Source organism: Eumetopias jubatus, unplaced genomic scaffold (assembly GCF_037043125.1).
Source record: "Eumetopias jubatus isolate StellerSeaLion01/CBP00866 unplaced genomic scaffold, mEumJub1_p1.0 scaffold_4, whole genome shotgun sequence".
Lineage (NCBI taxonomy): Eukaryota > Metazoa > Chordata > Mammalia > Carnivora > Otariidae > Eumetopias > Eumetopias jubatus.
In genome coordinates this window covers 11,050,349-11,064,582 of record NW_028274810.1, presented here as the reverse complement: position 1 = coordinate 11,064,582, position 14,234 = coordinate 11,050,349, and positions in this window count along the sequence as shown.

Genomic DNA, 14,234 nt, shown 5'->3' with positions numbered 1-14,234 from the left:
ATAAGCTACAACCTGGACTTACAATTGGTGTCTGAAGTGAGGGAGGGGGCAGGGGACAGTCTTGTGGGACTGAGCCATAACCTGTGTGATCCGACACTATCTCCAGGTCGACAGTGTCAGAGCTGAACTGAATTATCGGACACCCATCTGTTGTCTGGAGAACCTGAGAATTGCTTGATGTGGGAAAAACACAAAAACTGTCACTCTACAATGCAGAGTGCAGTCTTGAGGTAATGTGAGGGGACAGGAGATCCAAGAAGCTTTCCTTTACATGACTCATTTTCACAATGGTCCAAGCAAGACCCCTCTCTGCTCTTCGTTTTATTTATCCCTGTTTTAAAATTTACCTGAGGTTTATTTAATCAGATATGGTAGGATACACAGACATGGAAATGACTATCATGAAGGAAAAAGTTTTGTACTCACAGATCCTTAAAAACAGGAGGCACGCCATGCCATGCAGGGCCAAACAGGAAGGCACGGGCGTTGGTCAGGAGGCAGAGGGAGCAGAGGGACAACGTAAGCAAGAGTCTTCGTTGTGGTTTTCATGGGAAAGCAAGGCAAGCTGGGTCAGCAGGCACAGGACCGACTAGTTTGAAGAATTGCAAGAGGCCCTGGGGAGTAGGGAAGGTCGCTAGCTGTCCGGGAGCTAACCCCTGTGTGACCAGAGGTCTGGATTAGTTGATTTGCATATGAAAGGTACACTCCCTGGTGAGTTGTTTCCTCTCGCTAGCAATTAAATAGCTAGCCCTGGGGTCAGCAAGGCCCCATTGTCAAAACATCAGAATAAAAAGACAAGTTTACTACAATCTCTGATTTCTGCTCTCACTCCCTCCTCCCCAAAACAAACCCATTCTACAGTATTTGCTATATGTCCTTGGAAATATAAATATGCTTGTAAAATATGCAGTGAGCTTCATGTATATGACTTTTATTTTATTTTATTTCTTTATTTGACAGAGGAAGGCACAGCGAGAGAGGGAACACAAGCAGGGGGAGGGGGAGAGGGAGAAGCAGGCTCCCCACCGAGCAGGGAGCCCGATGCGGGGCTCCATCCCAGGACCCCGGGTTCCTGACCTGAGCTGAAGGCAGACACTTGACCCACTGAGCCACCCAGGCACCCCTCATGTATATGATTTTAAGCTGCATATAGTGTTGTGCTAGAAGCTCATTCTCTTTCTTTTTTCATTCAACCCTGTGATTTGAAGATGCATCCATGTTGCATTATAATCATCTCATTTTAGCATGTAGCATCTAGCAGCAGGCTTGTATTTCTTAGGCTGCACTTGACTTACCCACCGCTTAATGGAGGATGCTTGGTTGCTTCCAGCTCCTCACCAGGAACAATGCTTCAGTATTTCCTTACATGAGAATTTCTCTGGAAAGCAGCTACTGTGTTGAAGGGTAGATGAACACTTAATTTCACCAAGTACAACAACTTTGCTCTCCAGGATGGTTGTGCCAGTTTATACCAAAGCCACAGGGCGTGGGGTCCTCATTTCCTCACACGCGCTGACATAGCTAAGACACGTATCACTGTAGAGCATCCGTGTGGTTTCAGCTTTAAATTGTTGCACCAGGCATACACAAACAAGTACAAGATCAGCTGCCCTGCATTTGGGTCTCTTATAGACCGTTTCAAATTGCCCTCGGTGCCAAAAGACTAGATTGTGAAAGTACCAAACTTAACTTCTGTGGCATTGCCACAGGCTCAGGAGGCTCCATGTGGTCCCGAGTTAGCTCTGATTTGTTGACATAAACCCCAAGTATGGCTTGGAGATTCAGAGACCCAAACTGTGGCTTCACCCATTGTAGAGTGACAGTTTATTACTGAAAGAACCAAGATGAATGAAGAATCTTACTTTAAAGACAATATAGCATCTTCTTGTGTTAGAAAAATAGTTCAATGAAATTATTTCAAAATCAAAGAATAAGAAGGTAATATAAAAATCGTGTTATGAAATCTTCTGACTGTAGGGATCAGATTTCCTCAAGAAATCAAGGAAGAAGTAAAGTAATTTGAAAAACATGCCTCATTCTTATACTCAGGACATGAATAGAGGAGTGATTAAAACAAAAATAAAGGCCAAGTAAACTATAGAAAGAGACAGATTTCCTTTGAAGGAAAGTTGAGATCTCAGAAGATCGGATAGGTTAACATAAAGAAAATGATGGAAATGGAGAAATGTGTTTTACATGTTACTAGATCAGAAAGAGTGAATTGCCCCCAGTGAAACCTAACATAAAAAGTGAGGTAAGATCAGAGAAAGAGGTTGGAAGCCTTCCCCAGAAGTGGTGGGGATCTGGGAAACTCTTGAGTGGTGTCCTCTCAAACCTGCATCTAAAAGGTCTAGTGAGAACAGTTGGGGGAACCCCCCCCCCTTGTAGACTGGGACCGCTGGACCAAGGAGCTAGGAATGTCTGGATCAATGTCAGGGAGGACCATGTAGAATTAGTGTAAATTACTGAGTTTCAGGATGATGCAGTCATTATGGGAGGAGAAGGGACAGGGCTTGTGTCCTGCAGGAATACACATATCAGTCTGTGGACTTATTATTTATGGGACACGAAGGGAAGGTGCAGACAGACAAGACCAACTACAGGAAAGTGAGACAGGCCAGTCCCAGCCAGAAAACAGGTCTGCAGTGGGTGCCAGCCTGGCAAGAGACCATCTCCTGGGTGGGATAATCTGAGGCAGGAAGGTAAGGATGGTCATGATGTGTGTCATCAGTGAATGTTTTTGGGCACACTGAGACCTCATTAATTTCCTATCTTTCTCTCTGGGAGATCTCAAAGACAAAATGAAGACTAATATATATTTTTAATGTCTGTGACAGAAAGCAAATAGGAGAAACAAGGAGGACAGCATTTAATGCCAGCAAGCAGTGCAAATGTTCATTAACTCCGCCACCAGCAGGGAGACCCAAGAGCTAGCTCCCCTTGACATTCACAGGCTCCCCAGCACAGTGCCAGCAGGGTGGATCCCACCAAGCCACCATCCTTCCCGGCCTTGACCACACAGAGCCAAGACCCCAGACCACCCCCTAAGAACCCAGATTCCCATCCTCCTGTAGGTGATACATTCCCTTTTTTCACACTCCCATCCTCAATTCTTCCCCTGTGTCCACTGGGACTCAGCTGCCCTCAGCCATCAACCGTAGATCCTCACCTCTTCTCTGAACAGCTGGTTCACCTTCCTGCAGTGGTGGATACCTGGCTCTACCTGAGAACAGGACCTCCTCTGAAGCTTTCCCTCTGGGCCTTGGAGAGGGGAAGAGTCTTCCCCACATCTCATTATCATTTCCAGGCATTGTTCCCCACGCCTTCCCTAAGATCCCCACTCCTTGCCCAGCTCCTTTGACTCTCATGCCAGAATATACTTCCCAGGGTTTCCTCTCACACCGGGCTCACTGTCTTCTTCCCCACTACACCTCCCATTATTATTCTCAGATTTCCTTCCAACACTCTGGCCTCTCAGCAACTTGACCTCCTCTTCTGAAATGACTTTGTCTTCAACCACACCTCAGCCACCCACTCACGTGGCTGTATTCCTTGTTGTTACCCATAACTGCACCCCCCCATGCTTACAATTGCAAGCATTCTCATCCTGTGTCTGCCACTTCCTACTTCCTATCTTCCCACATCATTCACTCTAATAATCCAACTCCAGAGGGAGAGAGAATTACCAATATCGTGAAAGATGAAAGAGGTGATATCACTATAGATCCTAAAGACATTTAAAAAATAACAAAGGGATATTACAAACACCTATGTGCCAATTAATTTGACTACTTAGTTGAAAGGGAAAAAAATTTTGAGAGCTATACGTTATGAAAATGACACAAGAAAAATAGAAAATATGAAAATATCTACATCAAAGAAAAGTAATTTATAACTAAAATCTTCCCATAATGAAAACTCCAAGTCAAATGGTGAATTCTTTCAAACATTTAGGAAAGAAATAATGTCAGGATGGCTGGGTGACTCAGTCGTTTATGCATCTGCCTTGGGTTCAGGTCATGATCCCAGGGTCCTGGGATCGAGTTTTGCATCAGGCTCCTTGCTCGACAGGGAGCCTGCTTCTCCCTCTACCTGCTTCTCCCCTTGCTTGTGCTCTCTTTCTCTGACAAATAAATAAATAAAATCAAAAGAAAGAAGAAAGAAAGAAAGAAAGAAAGAAAGAAAGAAAGAAAGAAAGAAAGAAAGAAAGAAAGAGAGAGAGAGAGAGAAAGAAAGAAGAAAGAAAGAGAGAAAGAAAAAGAAAGAAAGAAAGAAAGAAAGAGAGAAAGAAGAAAAGCCAATCCTATACAAACTCTTTCAGGAAAAAAAAATGGAGGAAAAATATCAATTCCCATCTCATTTTATGAGGCCAACATCACCTTGATATCAAAAACAGAAAAAGATAGAAAGTTAAACTGTAGACCAATATCCCTCATGAACATAAATGTAAAAATTCTTTTTTTTTTTTAAAGTAATCTCTATGCCCAAACTCATGACCACAATATCAAGAACCACATGCTCTACCCATTGAGCCAGCCAGGTACCCCAAGGTAAAAATTCTTAATAAAATATTAGCAAATTTAATTCAATAACAATTTAAAATTAATACACTATGACCAGTGGGGCTCATCCTAGGAATGCGAAATTGGTTTAACATTCAAAAATCAAACTGTAATTTAGCATGTTAACATAATTAAAGAAAAAACTATATGATCATCTCAATAGATACAGAAGAAACATCTAACAAAATTTAACACCCATACATGATTTTAAAAAATAACAAAGTAGGAATAGAGGAAAACTTCCTCAACCTGATAAAGTGCATCTATGAAAAACCTACAGCTAACAACATACTCAAATATCAGAAACAAAACAAAGATGTCCACTCTCACTTCTTCTATTCACCATTATGCTAGAATTCCAAACTAGTGCAATCAAGAAAGAAAAATAACGAAGAAGCATACAAATTAGAAAGGAAGAAATAAATTACCGTTATTCACAGATGACATGTTCATGCCTATGGAAAATCCTAAGAAATCTACCTTAAAAGTTTCCAGAGCTAATAAGTGACGTTAGCAATGTTGCAGGATATGAGATACATATTCAAAAATCAAATCTATTTCTTTTTTTTTTTTAAAGATTTTATTTATTTCTTTGTCAGAGAGAGAGAGAGAGCACAAGCAGGGGAAGTGGCAGGCAGAGGGAGAGGGAGAAGCAGGCTCCCCAAAGAGCAGGGGGAGTCCGATGTGGGACTCGATCCCGGGACCCCGGGATCATGACCTGAGCCGAAGGCAGTCACTTAACCAACTGAGCCACCCAGGCGCCCCAAAAATCAAATCTATTTCTATAAATAGCAATGAATAACTGAGAATTGTAATTTTAAAATACCACTTAACCATAGTATCAAGAGTTTAAGATACCAATGGATAAAGTTAACAAAATATGTGTAAGTCCTGTACACTGAAAACTATGAAACATTGCAGAAAGAAATGAAAGATCTAGGGTGCCTGGGTGGCTCAGTCGGTTAAGCATCTACCTTAGGCTCAGGTCATGATCTCAGGGTCCTGAGATCCAGTCCCGCATCAGGCTCCCTGCTCAGCAGGGAGTCTGCCTCTCATTCTACCCCTCCCCTCTGCTTGTGCTCTTTCTCTTTCCCTCTCTCTCATGCTCACTCACTCTCTCAAATACATAAATAAATAAAATCTTTAAAAAAAGAAATGAAAGATCTAAATAAATCATGGATCAAAAGACTCAACATTGTTGAGATGTCATGTCTTCCCAAATTGATCCTAGATTCAATGCAATCTGGATTTTTTAAAAAGCACACTTTTTTGGTAGAAATCGACAAGTTCATTCCAAAGTTTATATAGAAATGCAAAAGACCTGTAAGAGCCAAAGACATTTGGAAGAAGATGAACAAAGTTTAAAACTTCTATTCCTCAACATTCTTCATTAAGAAAATAAAAAGACAAGTGCTGTCGTGAGTGGGAAGATTCCAAAGCTGTTTACTAAGGCCATCGAGTCAGGAAGCTTTCCCATACAAAGGAAGAAGATTCTAGATGGCAGCTTTCTGGTTTGTTTGTCCTCAAATTTGTTCAATTTGGATTTTACAGAAGATTAGCCATCATCTCTCTACAAAGATATAGTGGCATTTAGCAGCGGCTATCTGATTCCTGCCCACTCCCCAGATTGGAATTTACAAACCTGGGTAATGAAGCCAAGTGAGGGTGATCCCTGAGCTCACTGTCCTTATCACAGAAATCAGGGAAATGGAGCCCTCGACCTAGGTATGGGTCTGTGGATATGTGTACGTTCACTTTTGTGGGGGGGGGGTTCTTATTTTATAAAAAGAGTGTATGTTCATGACTTGATAATCAAAGATGCAAAATAATTATCTAGAGCCAATTGGTTGCAGGTGACAGAAACTCAATTCAAATAGCTTAATCTAAAGATTGTTGGGCCACCTAACCAGCTCCTCCTAAAGCACCAGGACTATAAGAACAGCTGGTTCCAAAGTTCAGGTGCCATCTCTCTCCACTACCAGCTCTCCATTCCTCGTTTTGTGGGTTAGCTACATTCTTACCTACTACCCACACTGCTTTCTCCAGGTAACCAGCGGGCACAGCCACCCAGAAGTCACATCTTTTCATTTGGCAATTCAAGAGTGAAGAGGCGAGCACCTTTCCCAAAGTTTGCATCTCAAGCCAGGAAAAACTTATGATTGATCCTGTCTGAGTCAAGTGTCTTGACCCCTGCCTGCTGCCAGGAATGTGAAAAAAGACCCGTGTGATCTCCTTCATGTTAATTGAAGAGAATTTGTCCGCTTATTGCCTCTCCCCTGCTTAGAGAGTGCGGCATGGTGCTGTCACAGCCTAAACCAGTCTCCATCTAGTCATTTGTTCTTGCATTCATTTGCTCCCCAAGCCGCCTGCACTGTGCCTGCTCTGCATTAGGTGCTGAGGATGCAAGATTAGACACAGATGCTGCCATCCGCTGCTGAACTAGAGCATCCTTATACAGTTAAAGAACTTCTACCATTCGGGGCTCTTCCATCAGGAGCACCAGCGTGGAGATGAGTCTCAGAGAAAAAAATATTCACTTCTACAAATTCCTCCAAGAACCTGAAAATACACTCACTTTTCTGCTGGCTCACAATTATAGGGGTACACCCAGATTCTCTAAAGCCCAAATTAACTGGTGTCTACCTCCACACCGTCGTATGAACTTGGATATTTACTTACTGTAAGGTAGTATTACCACCCAAAGTTACACTCAATATCATTTGAAAAACTAGTTCTAGGAAAAGTCACTTAACTAATACGGACATGTGGGGAGGAATGGTCATTTCGGTCCAACAGAGCAGGAATTAGGGTCACTCCAAGCATCCTGGATAATTTCTATTGTATAATCTTAAACTTGTCTTTTCCATAATGAGATTTTGTTCAGGAAGAGCAACAAAGTCCCCTATTTCTCCAATTAATGAGTATTTTTTTGAGGTTTTATCTATTTAAGTAACCTCTACACCCAATGTGAGGCTCAAACTCATGACCCTGAGATCAAGAGTCACATGCTCTTCTGACTGAGTCAGCCAGGCACCCCAATAAATATTTTTAACCTCCATGGGTACAAAGATATCAAAAAGCTGTATTTAAAATGCACTTCATCCCCACATGCTGTACAATTTTGCATTTCTGTCTTTTGTTGTGCGGATAATGTTGTATGGATAACAATAAAGAAGAAATCTTAGTGCCAGCTACCTTGTGTGTAGAACTCAACCTTTTCCCCTGTCTTTTCAATAGGCATGGAAACCTTAAAGCTAGTTGGAGCCAACGTTTTCCACATTTTCAAAAAGAGATATGATCCTCAACAGAAGACACAGACATACAAATATAAGTTTATGTGCTTTTATATACAATTTGTATAAAAGACAAATCGAGGGTCTTATTTTTACTTTGGCAAAAGGAATAGTCATTGCAGAATTCCTTAAAGTAACATTAAAGATTGCATTAATTTTGAACTAAATATTAGATTGAAAATAATGAAAGTTCAATTTACTTGCCACGTCTGGGGAATACATCTATGTGTAAAGACAGACACACTAGCAAAGATTTGACAATTACATGTGTATATGTGTGCGTATGTCTATGTTTCTTCCAAGAACAGTCCATTCAGAGGGCTATCTGAGCCCCAGTGTCCTTTCCAATTCTGGGATGAGCCCATACGTTTGCCAATTACCCTTCAGGTCTTGAATCCAAATTAACATTTGGTTGGTGGTAGTTGTAGGGGAAAACGTAGCACAGCAGATTGGAAATTTATGAACCTCCTGGAAAAGCTATCCGCTAAGCTGTGTCAGATCTGCCTGAGTAGGCTGTGGCAGCTGCAAAATCGAAGCGCCCAGAGTACAGATGGTGCTCCTGTCACATGGCCAAGGGTTGGCCGCATCCCTCCCATCACACAGTGCTTCAGCTGGCAGAGCTAGGCCCGCCTTGTAGGGCACCTGCACTCCACTCCAGCCCCCACCACTGCCGCACAGAGCTGCAGTTCTGCTCCTACATTCACCACAACACACGACGGCCCAGGCTTGGAAGAAGCATGCTGTCCCAGCAGCAGTTGGAATACTCAGGAAACCAGTTACTACCCAGAATAGATACCTCCCTCCGGCAATACAAATCCTTCCACGTCCCACTGAAAAGGTATCAACTGTCTAATCTGGCATCCTTGGCCCCTGCCAGTCTGGGGCCTTCTGCCTTCATAGGCTTGCACAGAACTTCACCTTCCAATGGGCTTTGCTGACCCCTCCACACAGCCCAGGTTATTCCCCCTAGGCTGTGGCTTGTCAGTACCTACAGGCTCCTGATTTATTCACTCACTCATCGATTCACTTATTCATTCCATAAATATTTATAGAGCATCTAATACGTTCTGGGTGCTGGGGAGACAACTGTGGGAAAGACCTAGATGAGTAAGGAAGATAAACAAGGTCCCGCGTTTAAGACTCCATTTGTCAGGAAGATCAGTAAACAAGCACAGAAGTAATAAGAGAAGTTGAGATGTCACAGGAGCACATAGGAAGATTCCTAGGCAGAATTTTGAGTAGGAGCGTTTTCATGGAAGACATGGTGTGCAAGCTGAAACCCGCTGAGCACACGCTAGGCAGGTCCAGGCTAAGGGAGCGAGGGTGGTACAGTAGGGAGCGTTCCAGGCAGAGAGGCCCAAGGGGCTCCAGACTCCATAGGCTAGAGAATTGAACAAGTGCCAGGGAGGAGGTGGGACTGTAATAATTTGTGCCTCTTTTTATTTTGCTTTGTATGTGCTTTTAAGTTGATGTCTGTGTTCTATCCTATTATTCTTGTTTAGCCTCTGTGAAATACCCAATTCTTAACAGAGCTTGGTAAGCACAAGCATTGCAATGGTCCATAAAGTGTTGTTGACCCTTAAATACACATTTTTAGAAAATTCTGTGTGTCAAGATTGGAAGTACCCAGAAAACACTTCTGCTGCATCCTAGAGCATGATGATTATCTGTAGGCAAAACTCATGTGTGGTTATTTGAGTTGCAAGCTGAACTAGCCACTCTTGTTTCATGCAACACCATTTTCACTTGAAAGAAGGACTGATTAGCAAGCCAGTTATTGAGAATTGGGTATTTGGAAGTCAAACTTTTGAAAATGAACAAGCAAGCCTGTCCTTTCAGTGACTACCATATTTGTAGCCAAGGACAAAATTTGAGCTTTAAGAAAAAAGTGAAAAATTTTGGAAAACTTTTTCCTTCATCTTGAGTTTGATAGCTTCCCAGTACTTAAGACTTTTCTAATGAAATTGGTGGTAATATTAACAAGTATGATTTTTTGATATTGTTAAAATGAAATGTGCCAACACTTGGAAAATCTACATAACTCAGTAAGCCAGTATTTTCCAAATGACCAATGCCTGATGTTATAAAATCACACATGAGTAAAAGATTTATTCAAAGAGCAAGATAGATCAATAGATTTCAATGTAACTGAGTATGAAAAGTTCATTGATATAGATTCAGTTTCATATTGCAACTAAACATTAATGAACTACTCCTTAGCAAATTCTAATATTGTTGAGCCACCCAGGTGTCCCCAGGAAATATGTTTTTTTAATAAAAATGTTATTTATGTTAACCTATAATGGATTTATTATTGTTAATTTTAATTAATAAATAAGTATATTTTTTAAATTTCTCAGTTTTAATTTCTAATTCAGTAAATATTTATAGATCTGGGGTTGCCAGATTTAGCAAATAAAAATACAAATATTGCAGGGGCGCCTGAGTGGCTCAGTTAGTTATGCATCAGCCTTTGACTCAGGTCATGATCTCAGGGTCCTGGGGTCGGGCCCCATGTCAGGGGATCCCTGCTCAGCAGGGAGTCTGCTTTTCCCTCTCCCTCTGCCCCCTCACTCCCACTCATGCTCTCTCTCTCTTGCTCTGCTCTCTCTCTCAAATAAATAAATAAAATCTTTTTAAAAATACAAATATTGCATGGGACATGTGTAGTTATGCTAAAACTGCTTATCTGAAATTCAAATTTAACTAGGCGTCCTGTATTTTATCTGGCAACCCTACTATAGATATAATTAATAAACAAAAGCTCTTAAGGATTCTCAATACTTTTTAAAAGTGTAAAGGGGTCTGAAGACCAAAAAGTTTGAAGGCTACTGCCTTACATTCTGTCCAAGTCCCCCACTTTCTGTTCACAGGTTTAACAAGTATCTACTACGATGGATCATGGGTGGTCCTCTGGATTAGTGGAGGGCCCACACTCTAGATAGCTTTGCGTTTTCACTCCCTGGTCCTTGTAAGATAAGACAAGAGCTTTCTTCTTCTAACTTGGTCCCTCCACCCCCACTTCTCCCATTCAAGCTGACTTTTCACCCCTGCTCACCCTTCCTCCAGCCCAGGTCGTAACTAGTCTCCGAGGCCAAAAACATGTCTCTGCAAGCACTTATCAGACTTTTCCATCTGGCTCTTAGCCTTGTTGCATCTCTGAATCTTTGTTTGTACTTAGGGTGGGCTAGAAGAAGAGACACCACCCCCCAGGGGACCCAAGGCAGAAGGATAGGGGAATGCACAGAACATAGATTACTATTTCACATAATTCTTAGCTACACTTGCAGTTCAAAACCCTGATCATTCTGATGGTTTATGGTCTCTCCTCTGAGCCCCTGACCCATATATCCAGCTACCAATTCCACACACAGCCCCTTCTACTTAGAACATCTTGTTCAAAACTGGAACTGCTTTTAACCCAAGTCCCACTGAGCTTAAATGTTGCTTTCTCACAGAGGCTTTCTTTTATGTTCCGATCTGAATTAGATTACCTCCTCCATAGTACCCTGTTCTTTTCCTTTCATAGCATTTATCATAACTTTAATTTTATATTTATCTGTGCTTGCTTATTTATCATCTTTCTTTCTCAGTAGACTGTGGCCACCAGGAGGGCAAGAAACATGTCTGTTTTGCTCAGTACTGTTCACCCAACAATTAAGTGCTCAATATAATTAAATTAAATAAATTAATGAGGATAGAACTACACCTATTGCTTTTTTTAGACCTTTTTTTTTTAATGTAATCATGGAAAGCTACAAATTTCCCTTTAAGCCCTGCTTTAGCTGCATCCCACAAATTTGGTTATGTGGCATTTTCATTATTTCAGTTTAAATATTTTCTAACTTCATTCTTGGTTTCTTCGGTGATGCATAGATTATTTAGAAAGACGTGGTTTAATTTCAAATATCATGAGTTTTCCTAAATAGCATATTGTTATTGATTTCTAATATGATTTGATTACACGGTGGTCAGAGAACATATTATTTCAATCCTTTGACATTTATGGAGCCTTGTTTTATGTCCACATACAGTCTATCTTGGTGAATGTAGAATGCACATTTGAAAAGAATTGTAAGGTGTGGTGTTCTGTAATATCAATCAGTCCAAGGTGGTTGACTGTGCAGTTCATTTGTATCATTTATATCTTTACCGAATTTTGGGGGGGTGGGGGGTCTAGTGGTTCTGTCACTTGTTGGAAGAGGGGCTTATACTTCATGTATTTTGAAGCTCTGTTATTTAGGCTCATGGATACTTACAATTGTTATGTTTTCCTGGCAAGTTGATCTTCTTATCATTATGAAATGTCCCTCCTTTATCTCTGGTAATACTTTTTGTCTTGAAGTCTGTTTCATCTGATAAGTTCCTCTCTCTTAAACTGAAGGAAAATAGCACCATTTAAATTCCAACTTTTTTTATTTCTCCCTCACGTGTTTACCTCTCTCTTATTCTCCAATCTCCGTGCCGAGCTGAACCCAATTATAGAAGGGGCATGAACCAAAAAGATGATTTCCTCCAGTGCAGAAAGGAGAAGGGTAGCTGAGGCCAGCCCATCCCCCACCTTCATCCCTGGGGCAGCAATGCAGCGTCTCCCTGCTCCCACACTTGGCTCCGAAAGTTTCCCCGTGAATCATGAAAAGCAGCTCTACCCATTTCTAACATTTTTATGCCGTTGACTTTATTAAACCTGGGGCTTTCAATAATGCATGAAAAGAAAATCATTTCATGGTTAATATAGCAGGGTTGGCAGACAAACTTTTTGACTAGAGCATCTAACTGTGAACACAATTGATGCAACTTTAACAAGCATTTCAGTCTAGGATAGATTCAGGGGAGAATTGCCTGGCACTCTGAGGAAATCAAGTGCAAGCTTAACTGTGATTTTTCTTCGTTTGAACTTTTCAGAACATCTCCTATTCCTGTTATGGGAAATAGCTGGCAATACAGATCTTTAGACCCTAGCACTGAGGGTTCACAGGTTTTCCCCTAAACATTCATGCTATTAAAAATTTTAGCGTTTTATTTTTTCAGTGAATTGCTATAGTCCAGTCGCTGGAGGAACCTATTACTCGTCTTAGATTGTTTTCAGTCTTCTTAGAAGCCTCCAGTGCCCATATCAGATCTTTAAGCTCATTAAAAATAAATCAAAGCTAGCTCATTTCCACATCCATGGGCTTCAAACATCATATTCTACTATTGTAGGAACCTCCGTGAATGTTTATGGCTGGCAGCAACTTAGGTGATGGGATCTGAGAGGGCCACAAAAACCCTATCACAGGAACAGATTGTCCACCATCAGTTACTCCTCTGAGTGAGATATTTTCTTCAGAAGGTTCAGGCTACAGCTCAGCTGCCACCTCTGCACAGGTAACGTTAAAATTTACGCTCCTCGGGGGGCTCAGTCAGTTAAGCATCTGACTCTTGGTTTCAGCTCAAGTCATGATCTCAGGGTCCTGAGATCGAGCCCGGGGTCGGAGTCCCTATTCAGTGGGGAGTCTGCTGGAGGAGTCTCTCTCCCCCACTCCCTCTGCCCCTCCCCCACTCAAATAAATAAATAAAAATAAATAAATAAATAAATAAATAAAAGACTTACTAACAGTTTGGAACCTATTTGTTCATCTGATCAGTTGGTGGTTCACTTCGCTCCCCCATCACACTGCAGAGAATTCTTGTTGGCAAAGCCCTCTCTTCAGAGCTTTGTTCTCTCTCTAGGTAACCCTAGAGGCTTCTTCCATTATTACCCCCAAAGAGACAAGGCCAAATATACATCTCCAGCCCTGACCTATTTCCCACCTCTAGTTCCTAGATGGTCATTTCTACTAGGCTCTGACTAGCTGAAACCCACCTTCCCAAATCAAAATTCATTATCGTACTTCCATTCAACATGCCCTAGGGCTCCTCTCATCCTTCCTCACTGAAGAAGTCACAAATCTTCATTCCTTCCTCTCTAGGTCTAGTGGCCTCAGAAAAATACTAATAATAGCACAGGCAGTCTGGGGGATAAGTGAGTAAATGTGAAGCAGTTCAGCTCAGATCAACATTTACTGAACATCTTCTATGAGCCAGATACCATCCCGAGCAGGAAGACCAAAACCAAAGGGCTTATGGCATGATGGGGAGAAAATGGCAAGTAAACCAACAAATATGTCTTGGGGTGACATTGTGGGACTGTCTTAGCTCAGGCTGCTATAACAAATTACCCTAGGCTGGGTGGCTTAAACAATAAACATTTATTTCTCACAGTTCTGGAGGCTGGAAGTCTGAGATCAGGGTACCAGCATGTTTGGGTCCTGGTGAGGGCCCTCTTCCAACCTTTAGGTTGCCAACTTCTTGCCGTGTCTTCACAGACCAGAGCTCTGGTCCCCTTATTGCCTTTTAA